The sequence below is a fragment of the Astatotilapia calliptera genome, chromosome 7 (genome assembly GCF_964374335.1).
Source record: "Astatotilapia calliptera chromosome 7, fAstCal68.1, whole genome shotgun sequence".
Taxonomy (NCBI): domain Eukaryota; kingdom Metazoa; phylum Chordata; class Actinopteri; order Cichliformes; family Cichlidae; genus Astatotilapia; species Astatotilapia calliptera.
Genome location: NC_137428.1, coordinates 7,937,810 through 7,949,689, shown reverse-complemented (window position 1 = coordinate 7,949,689; position 11,880 = coordinate 7,937,810).

Here is an 11,880-nt window from a genome sequence, read left to right as displayed (position 1 = left end):
ATGCTCCAAAGGTTCTCAATAGGATTGAGGTCAGGGGAGGATGGGGGCCACACCATGAGTTTTTCTCCTTTTATGCCAATAGCAGCCAATGATGCAGAGGTATTCCTTGCAGCATGAGATAGTATTCCTTGCAGCATCCTCATGCATGATGATTTTGTTGCAGAAAGAACGGTCTTTTATATTGTACCATGGAAGAAAGTGGTCGGTCAGAAAGTCCACATACTTTGCAGAGGTCAATTTCACACCTTCAGGGAGCCTAAAGGGGCTGACCAGCTTGGAATCCACATGATTCGGGCCGAAAACATGACTCCACCACGTAATTACTGACATCACAGTCTTGTTGGGACATGGTGGCCATCCAACAACCATCCACTACTCTTCCATCTGGACCATCCAGGGTTGCACAGCACTCATCAGTGAACAAGACTGTTTGAAAACTATTCTTCATGTAGTTCTGGGCCCACTGCAGCCGTTTCTGCTTGTGAGCACTGGTTAGGGGTGGCCGAGTAGAAGGTTTATGCATAACTGCAAGCCTCTGGAGGGTCCTACACCTTGACGTTCGTGGGACTCCAGAGGCACCAGCAGCTTCAAATATCTGTTTGCTGCTTTGTAATGGCCTTTTAGCAGCTGCTCTCTTAATCCAATGTATTTGTCTGGCAGAAACCTTCCTCATTGTGCCTTTATCTGCACGAGCCCATGTCTGCTGTGGCTCAGCCACAAATCTCTTAACAGTACAATAATGTGGAACATCCTCCTTTAGTAGTTTTTCATTTCATTGGGCTCACCTGCCAAGCTAATTATCACAGGTGTCTGAGATTGATTTTAGTAATCCAAAGAGCCCTGAGACACAATGCCATCCATGAGTGTAATTGAAAAATAACATTTTTAATCTTCATAACACTTAAATACAATTTGCATAATAATTTGGAACACAGTTTACATTCACATCAATTAATGAGATTTATTAATTTTCTTGCCATCACCTGTCTGTAATAACAACAGCAGCAACAATTAAGGAGTGCTGTGTTTTTCATCCTTAGCACATTATTTTACCAACAGAAAACTCAAAACCTGTTAATATAAAACGACAAACCTGTTCACGTCTAGATTTTCATGCAGCTATGACCATTTTAGGTTTTAGACTGATGTTTGAACAGTTTATAGACCAACTGATTATATTTTAGCTGCAGTTTAAACTAATTAACTGCACATTAATAACACTTCACAGCACATTTAAGGTTAAAAATACATCATTAGTAGGTATGCATAATTACAGATTGACAGTACAGTTACTAAGAAATTTCTATAGTAACCATAAACTTTTCTTTTCTTCAGAAGGTTACAGGGGTTTTATTATAAACATAGCTAAGCCTTTTTCTAATTTGGCAGAATCTGTGAAAGTGGAAATTTCTTCAGTACTGAATGACACAAAATAGGCTTTCTTGTCAGAGGGCATTTTTGGGAGAGGGAAAACTGCTGCAAGTGCACATTCAGGCCTGTGAGACTCAACTAGACACTCAGACACTGAACCATGGCTCTGTGGTACATGCAGACATTTCTGCAACTCTGCCATTCAAAGAAACTTTTATTTTATGAAATATTCAATAGTGGACTGTGATTTTAGGCTTTTTTAAGGCTGCAATTTTCATTCAGTGTTCTCTTAAAAGCCTTATATTTATGCATTTACTATGAGGTTGAAGGCCTGTTAAAGTTTTAAACCTTTTGTCCTCCACAATGGAAAATGGCTGAAAATAATTTCCCTGCCTCTCTGTGTACCTGGCCTGTACTATTACACTTGATGTCTTCGTAGTGTCTTTCCCCCTTCCTTCTTTCACATAATGATCACAGTCTGTCTTTGCATGTGATTGGCTGCATGGTGTGACCATGAAAATAAAGTCCCAGCCTTGCCTGCATGGATTCTCTGCAGGGCTGAACATTCAGCTCCCGCATACCAACGGGCCATTAATAACTGGCATATGAAATTGTCTCACAGGCGGATATAATTGTGTCATCTGGCTCGCTGGCCATGTGTTTGACACCCCTGGTTAAAAGAAAATGATGAGTATTGCACATTTTGGGTGGGTCTTGCATATAAGTATAATATAATAGCTTTACAATTCAATTTTGTTTAATTTGGCTTCAGCCAGAGGTTCCACACTGTCTGGTTTGTCTCCGCCAGCGTTTTCCACACCATCTGATTTGTCTCTGCTGGAGGTCGTCGTGCCATCTGGTCCAGCTCCATCTCCACCAGACGTCAGCACACCTGCTGGCTCCTCCAGGTCCTGCACGGCCTGCAAGGCCACATCCATCCACCAAGTCATGTGGTCGACCTCAGGACCTGCTTCACCTGCGCCACCGCTGCTTCCCACGCAGTCGGCCTCTGGATCTGTTTCGGCACAGCCCCCTTCCATGTGATCGGCCTCAGGACCTGCTTCACCTGCGCCGCCGCCGCTTCCCACGCAGTCGGCCTCTGGATCTGTTTCGGCACTGCCTTCTTCCATGTGATCGGCCTCTGGAACTGTTTTGGCACAGCCCCCTTCCATGCGGTCTGCCTCCTGAAATTTTGGTTCTTTGTTTTGGACTGTTTTCATTTGTTCTGTGTAAATCTGTTAAATCTGTGCATGTGATAGAAACAGAGAAAGGTAACGATGCACCCGTGTTCCTTGGTTCTGTAGATACAGGTTCAGATCCTTGGTCAGTCCTTACTATCAGAAACCACAAAGTTAGATGTCTCTGTTATCCCAGCCCAGATGTATTACTGCATAAACTAATATGTGACAGAGTTATGTAAAGCAGATAGACCAGGTGGTACTCCACTTGATGTGTTGGGTATGTGAAGAGAAACATTATGCAAAGGTGAACAAGAAATACAAGAAAATGTGTTTATTATGAAAGATTTTCACATAGCGTTGTTAAGCAGGCCAGTAATTGTCAAGGGTGTGCACCTTGTGTGTAGAGCAGACAGCATAGACGTGAATGTGTTGAATGAGAACTACCCAAAGCTGGGTCAGGGACTGGGTTTAATGCAGCAACCTTATACTACTAAGTTGAAACCCAATGCTGTGCCTTTTTCCCTAGCCAAGATGGGTCCCCATCCCTTTGTTAGAAAAAGTGAAACAGGAACTGGAAAGAATGGATTCCATGGAAGTAATCAGCAGAGTCGAAGAACCAACAGGTCACTGTGCCAACAAAAAATGACTCAGTTTGCATTTTATGTTGACGTTACTCACCTCAATGAAGCAGTGTGCAGAAAAAAGTCCTGCCTTTGGTTGAACAGGCACTTGGATCCGTGGCTGGAGCAAAAGTCTTCAGTAAGTTGGATGCAAATAGAGGCTTCTGGCAGGTTCCATTGTCACCAGAGTCAGCACACTACACAACGTTCATTACCCTCTTTGGGCGCTACCTTTTGGAATAGCCTCAGCCCCAGAGGATTGTCAGTGATCCTCTATGGGCTGCTGGGAGTGGTTTGTCACATGGATGACATCCTCATTTGGAAATAGGATCAGCAGGAGCACAATGCCAGACTGCACACAGTGCTCAACAAATTGCAACAAAGAGTTAAAACTGTCTGCAGATGCCTCATTCTATGGACTGGGTGACAAATGGAGACCTGTGGCATACGCATCTTGCTCTTTAACGGAAATGGAGCAGAGGCATGCACAAGTGGAGAAGGAGGCGCTTGGATTAACGTGGGAATGTATGAAAGATTTAAAGATTTCTAATCGGGAGACACTTCTCCTTAGAGAATGACCACAAACCACTCGTCAGCCTGCTAGGAAATCAAGCCCTAACCGAGCTCTCCTCACAGCGGACACACTGTCACACGCACCAGTCAATCAAGCCATAAGCTGTGTACCACATGTGCGCATGCGCCAACCAGCGTGCAGCCTGTTACAGTCGCTCCTGCTTTTCTCTTAGTTTAGCTCTTTTTTCTTACGTATTCTTTTTTTTTTCTGACTTGTATTTTCCTCCATTTTCTATCTCTTACTCAATCATGTGGATTGAGAGAGTTTTTGTTCTTCTGGTGGCCGTGGAACTGTTACTTTTATCATGGAACGGGACCGCGGCACATCTCCTACACGCACGGACTGTTTACTCCAGAGATCAGCTGATCGCCCTGATGCCGGCCGGCTCGCTGGCCAGGCCCGCAGAAGTGCCCGCAGAAGTACCAGCTGAAATTTGGAGGAAAACACATCGGGGATGCAGAGGTCAAGGACAGAAGAGAAGAAAAAAGGTGACGGTGAGACAGCGGAGGCTCGAAGCGAGGAGGAGGTTTAAACCGTGTCTGCCGTCTATCGTGATGGGAAATGTGCGATCGTTGGCAAGTAAAATCGACGAGCTCTCAGCACTGGTACGGAGTCAGAGGGAATACCGAGAGTGTAGCCTGATGTGTTTCACCGAATCATGGCTGCACCAGGTCATTCCCGATGAGAATGCTTCCGTGGAAGGCTTCCACACTGTTCGGGCGGACAGGGACAGCATCGCTAGCGGTAAGCGTAAAGGAGGTGGGCTTGCTGTTTTAGTTAACAACCGGTGGTGTAACCCTGCCAACATAACAATCAAAGAAAGGATTTGTTGCCCGGACACTGAACTGTGTGCTGTTGGACTCAGGCCGTATTATTTACCCAGGGAATTCTCTCACGTCATCTTGGTGGCTGTTTATGTTCCCCCCTCTGCTAACCCCACAGCTGCATGTGACACTATCCACTCTGCCATAGCTCGGCTACAGACTCAGCACCCGAGTGCCTTTATTGTGATCTCGGGTGACTTCAACCATGTATCACTGGACAATACACTACCAACATTCAAACAATATGTGGACTGTCCCACCAGGGGAGAGAAAACTTTAGACTTACTGTATGCTAACGTCAAGGATGCATACAGCTCCTCCTCCCTCCCCCCACTTGGTAGGTCAGATCATAACTTGATTCACCTCACCCCCCGCTATGTGCCAATTGTGAGGAGGGAACCTGTGACCACCAGGACTGTTAGGAGGTGGTCAGAGGAGGCAATAGCGGAACTACAGGGCTGTTTCGAGGTGACCGACTGGGAAACACTCTGTGAGCCTCACGCCGAGGACATCAATGGGCTTACTGAGTGTATCACAGACTACATAACTTTCTGCACCGACTCCATTGTTCCAGCTCAGACTGTTCATTGTTACCCAAATAACAAGCCGTGGGTGACTAAGGACATCAAAGCCCTCCTCAACAACAAGAAGAGGGCTTTCAGAGGGGGCAACAAAGAGGAGGTGAGGAAGGTCCAGGTGTTACTAAAGGACAAGATCAGAGAGGCTAAGGACAATTACAGGAGGAAGCTGGAGTGGAAACTCCAGCAGAACAGCATGAGAGAGGTGTGGAGGGGCATGAAGACCATCACTGGATTCAGGCCAACCAACAGCAGGGGAGCTGAGGGAGGTGAGAATAGAGCCAATGAGTTGAATCTGTTTTTCAATAGATTCGACACCACAGTGTCTGCTCCCACCCCCACAACCTCACCTGCAGTCAGCCTGGAATCCAGAGCCACACCACTGTGCCAGCCTCTCTCTTCACATGTTGCCTCCTGTGAGATTCCTGACACCCCTCCCCCACCCATCACCTTCACTCAATACCAGGTTGAGATGCAAATGAGGAGACTTCACTCAGGCAAGTCTGCTGGACCAGACGGAGTGAGTCCCCTTGTCCTCAAGGCCTGTGCCCCCCAGCTGTGTGGAGTCTTTCATAAACTGTTTATGCTGAGTCTGGGTCTGCAGAGGGTCCCGGTGATGTGGAAGACATCATGCCTCGTCCCTGTACCAAAGACGCCTCGTCCCAGTGGCCCCCAGGATTACAGGCCCGTGGCACTGACCTCCCACATCATGAAGACCCTGGAAAGGCTCATCCTGGACCAGCTGCGACCCATAGTAAGACCACATCTGGATCCCCTTCAGTTCGCTTATCAGCCTCGTCTCGGAACAGAGGACGCCATCATCTACCTGCTCAATCGTGTCTACACCCATCTGGACCAGCCGGCGAGCACTGTGAGGGTCATGTTTTTTGACTTTTCCAGTGCTTTCAACACCATCAGGCCGACCCTCCTGGGTGATAAGTTAGCAGCGATGCAGGTGGATGCTTCTCTGGTGTCCTGGATTGTTGATTACCTGACAGGAAGACCACAATATGTACGTCTCCCACAGTGTGTGTCTGACAAGGTGATTAGCAACACAGGGGCACCACAGGGGACTGTCCTCTCCCCCTTCCTCTTCACCCTCTACACCACAGACTTCAGCCACTGCACAGAGACCTGCCATCTTCAGAAGTTTTCTGATGACTCTGCGGTGGTTGGATGCATCAGCAGGGATGATGAGACAGAGTACCGGGCTGTGGTCGACTCCTTTGTCACGTGGTGTGAGCAGAATCATCTGCAGCTCAACGTGGCAAAGACCAAGGAACTGATCGTGGACTTCAGGAAGACCAGGAAACACTTGACCCCTGTTTCAATCCAGGGGGTCAGTGTTGACATTGTGGAGGACTATAAATACCTTGGAGTACACATTGACAATAAACTGGACTGGGCTAAAAACACCACAGCACTTTACAGGAAGGGCCAGAGTCGTCTCTATTTTTTGAGGCGACTGAGGTCCTTCAACATCTGCCAGAAAATGCTGAGGATTTTCTATGAGTCTGTGGTGGCCAGTGCGATCCTCTATGCTGTTGCATGCTGGGGGAGCAGGCTGAGGGTCGCAGATGCCAACAGACTTAATAAACTGATCCGTAAGGCCAGCAATGTTGTGGGGATGGAGCTGGACTCCCTCAAGGTGGTGTCAGAGAGGCGGATGCTGTCCAAGATAAAGACAATGTTGGATAACACTTCCCACCCACTCCATGACATGTTGGTCAGTCACAGGAGCTCGTTCAGTGAGAGACTGAGATTACCGAAAAGCACCACTGAACGACACAGGAAATCATTCCTGCCTGTGGCCATCTCCCTGTACAACGCATCCACTTAACACACTGTTTGCTGCTACAACTACACATGTTTCTTTTCCAAATATTTATTTATAAGTGACTTATGTATGTATGTATGTATATATATGTATATATTGTACTATTCTTAGTTAGCGTATTGTCTGTCTTGTCTTAATGTTGGTTTAAAATGGAGCACTGTAACAAAAAATAATTTCCCCCAGGGATCAATAAAGTATTCTGATTCTGATTCTGAATTCAGCGTCTGCACGCTTGAAGTACGCGCACTACGCGTACTACGTACGGTGCGTACTATAAGTACGAGAAGTGCGGAAGTGAGAGGCTTGTGAAATGGGACAGTATACGCTTCGTCGCGCTGTTCAGGTTGCCTAGCAACCATGATACTAACCGCGAGACACGTTACATACAGCTTTGTTTGACAGAGATGAAGGAGAAAAATGTTTTGTTAGTCATTCATTTTTGTCATGACATCACTTTGATTAGTTGAGTATCTGAGGCTGAGACCAGAGGACTGTAAAACATGATTGTTGGGCTTCATTTCTGTGCTGAACAGTCATTTAAGATTAGTTAGTAAATAAGAATTAGTTAATGTTGTTCATGAGACTAAAGTCATCTCACTGTGGTAATGTAAATATAATATGGCCACTATTATAGCATTGTCAGATTATTATGATATATATATAAAACAACACCCAGAACGCCCCTGCGGGCGGTTTATCCTTCAAGCTCGGGTCCTCTACCAGAGGCCTGGGAGCTTGAGGGTCCTGCGCAGTATCTTAGCTGTTCCCAGGACTGCGCTCTTCTGGACAGAGATCTCCAATGTTATTCCCGGGATCTGCTGGAGCCACTCGCCTAGCTTGGGAGTCACCGCACCTAGTGCTCCGATTACCACGGGGACCACCGTTACCTTCACCCTCCACATCCTCTCGAGCTCTTCTCTGAGCCCTTGGTATTTCTCCAGCTTCTCGTGTTCCTTCTTCCTGATGTTGCTGTCATTCGGAACCGCTACATCGATCACTACGGCCGTCTTCTTCTGTTTGTCTACCACCACTATATCCGGTTGGTTAGCCACCACCATTTTGTCCGTCTGTATCTGGAAGTCCCACAGGATCTTAGCTCGGTCATTCTCCACCACCCTTGGGGGCATCTCCCATTTTGACCTCGGGACTTCCAGGTTATACTCGGCACAGATGTTCCTGTACACTATGCCGGCCACTTGGTTATGGCGTTCCATGTATGCCTTGCCTGCTAGCATCTTGCACCCTGCTGTTATGTGCTGGATTGTCTCTGGGGCATCTTTACACAGCCTGCACCTGGGGTCTTGCCTGGTGTGATAGACCCCAGCCTCTATGGATCTTGTGCTCAGAGCTTGTTCTTGTGCTGCCATGATTAGTGCCTCTGTGCTGTCTTTCAGTCCAGCTTTGTCCAGCCACTGGTAGGATTTCTGGATATCAGCCACCTCCTCTATCTGCCGGTGGTACATACCGTGCAGGGGCCTGTCCTTCCATGATGGTTCCTCGTCTCCCTCCTCTTTCTTGGGTTTCTGCTGCCTGAGGTATTCACTGAGCACTCGGTCAGTTGGGGCCATCTTCCCAATGTATTCTTGGATGTTCGTTGTCTCATCCTGGACTGTGGTGCTGACACTCACCAGTCCCCGGCCCCCTTCCTTCCGCTTAGCGTACAGCCTCAGGGTGCTGGACTTGGGGTGAAACCCTCCATGCATGGTAAGGAGCTTTCTTGTCTTTATGTCAGTGGCTTCTATCTCCTCCTTTGGCCAGCCTATTACCCCAGCAGGGTACCTGATCACGGGCAGGGCGTACGTGTTGATGGCCCGGATCTTGTTCTTACCATTCAGCTGACTCCTCAGGACTTGCCTGACCCTCTGCAGGTACTTGGTGGTTGCAGCTTTTCTAGCGGCCTCTTCATGGTTCCCATTCGCCTGCGGGATCCCCAGGTACTTGTAACTGTCCTCTATGTCTGCAATGTTGCCTTCTGGTAGTTCAATCCCCTCAGTTCTGACTACCTTCCCTCTCTTTGTTACCATCCGACTACACTTCTCCAGTCCGAACGACATTCCAATTTCATTGCTGTATAGCCTGGTAGTGTGGATCAGTGAATCGATGTCTCGTTCACTCTTGGCATACAGCTTGATGTCATCCATGTACAGGAGGTGGCTGACAACTGCTCCGTTCCGTAGTCGGCAGAGGTGTGGACTCGAGTCACATGACTTGGACTCGAGTCAGACTCGAGTCATTAATTTTATGACTTTAGACTTGACTTGAAAAAATGTTCTAAGACTTGTGACTTGACTTGGACTTTTACACCAATGACTTGGGACTTGAATTGGACTTGAACCGGTTTACTTGAAAAGACTTGATATTTTACCCCAAATATAAAATTTAACATGCATATTATATGGAGATTGAAAATGTGACGTCATTCACGGGTAGAACCGCAAAGGATTCTGGGAACTCGTGGCAAGCGGTACTAGCGCACGCAGGCTTTCAATTAAAATCAGTTATACAGCGATAAAAAGAAACACAAAAATGTCAAGAAGCTGTTGTATTATTAACTGCAATAGCCGGTCGCATGACAGCCACGGGAAGCCGACGGGTAAAGAGATCGGTTGTTATCGGATTACGTCGTTGAAGAGAAATTGTTCGAGCCATGTTTCCGAAGTAACAAAGAGGCGACGGGTGGCCTGGATTGCAGCCATTCAAAGATCAAATATAACGTCCCAGAACACTCCAGCTCACAGGTTAGTCTGCTCCAAGCATTTACACAAAGGTCAGTCTGCTGTTGTAGTTAATGCGTCATTTTTCTTAACATAATTGGTGATATAGGTTACAAGTAAGTCTGGCGCTGAACAGAAATTGTCGCGCTATGCTCCTTTATTTATTGTGCATAAATAGTGAATTGTCCTGACACAATATTGCGTTTCGCTTCTGTTATTATGGTACACTGACAAAAACACGTACTTTTATTCACAGGATAAAACAGGTTTTTTGTATCACTAATTGCCCAGTACGATTACAGCATACAATATTATTGTCACTGCTACATTTCTGTGATGCTACCAGAAATTATTTCCACTACTAATTAATTACCGTTGAGCTCAAAGGTCCTATTAATAAACGGTTAACGAATGTGTATTTATGAAGACGATTTGTGAGACTGGTAAACTTATGATACGTACGATGGTCTTTCGTTCTACACGGTGCATTTCAAGGTCCTGCACCCATCCGTCGGTAAACTGTACCTGGGCTTGTTGCAGTGACCGGAAGTTACTAAACTTCATGAGTGTATGCACTCACTCCAAGAACTGTATAATTATAAATATGCATATAAATATGCTAAGATGAGATAGCTGACTTCATCTAACTAGCAAATGTTTTCCAGGCTACGTTGGTGATACAGTTTTTTTTTAATGTGTATGATATTTTTGTCATGCGATTTTAAAGCTGGTCCTACAACCGCATCCAAGAATAACATGCAGCTTATCTCAGAACTGTCGGTGAAAATTATTCTTGGAGCTAGGTTTAATTGAGCTGCATTTTAAAGAGGTGCAATTTCACAATTTGTGTATATTTTCTAAGTTCACTATTTTGTATGTGTTGAGAAAAACACAGATTTTAAAATTACATGGTCTAATATTTACATTTAGCATAACTGCAACATGCTTTTTTTCGTTTTTTTTTTAAAGACTCGAAAGGACTTGAAATTCAAAGTTTCAGACTTGTGACTTGACTCGGACTTTTACACCAGTGACTTGAGACTCGACTCTGACTTGCCTGACATTACTTGAGACTTGACTTGAGACTTGAGGATAAAGACTTGAGACTTACTTGAGACTTGCAAAACAATGACTTGGTCCCACCTCTGTTAGAAGTTAGCAGGAAGCTAGCAGAAGTTAGCTCGCTAGTTTCGCTAGTTACCTAAGCATGATATAGCATGTTCTGACTGAGAGATTTCTGAAAAAAATCAAACGTACAGCTCTGCTATCACTTCCAACATAAATGAAGACAGGAAACTAAACAGCAGTGACGTTTGTAGGGTTACTGAAGTTGGGCTAGCTGGTATATAATGATGTGCTATGTGATCGCTAGCGACACAGCTATGTTAGCATAACATAAACAGTGAAGCTGGAGGACGAACACTAACACTTTTCCACTTATAAAAGTTAACGTGAAGGTTCTTCATGGTTAGAAACAAATGCAATCGCATGGCAGGATGCTGTAAACGGACCAAACTTCAGTCAGGAGAACAACTGAGATAATCCATCCACAATACGAGGTTAGTCATTAATATACTGCAACAACATGGGAATAGAGCAGCTGCCAGAGAATTCAACATTAATGAATCAATGGTACAGAAGTGGAGGAAGCAAGAAGAATGAGTTTAATAAAGTTTGATTTATCTGACTGCTTTGTTTCGCTTAATGTGCCTTATAATCCCGTGCACCTTATGGTCCGAAAAATGCGTACTGCACACTGCAGTTTAATGTTGCAAAGCACCTCTTTTTAACTTCAGTGGATATTATACGTGGTTATGCTCAGGATATGTCAGCCCATTTCTACTGGAAATGCCTTTTGGTTAAACTTTCAGCAAGGAATTTGCATTTGCACTGTTACATTTTTATAAAGCTTTAATGTACATAAAAACCAGCTTCTTGTTTAAGTGAAAATAAATGGAAGGTTGTCTTTTTGCGCTAGTAATGTTGTGGAGTTGTATTTTGTCTCGCATCAATTATATCGTCGGTTATATCGTTATCGCAAATTTTCAAATATATATCGTGATAAATATTTTTGGCCATATCGCCCTGCTCTATTGGTAATAATAAATTAATTAAAGCAACAAAACAACGTGAAGAGCGTGTTCGGAGCCGAAAGAACCGGCTCTTTATAGTGAGCCAAAC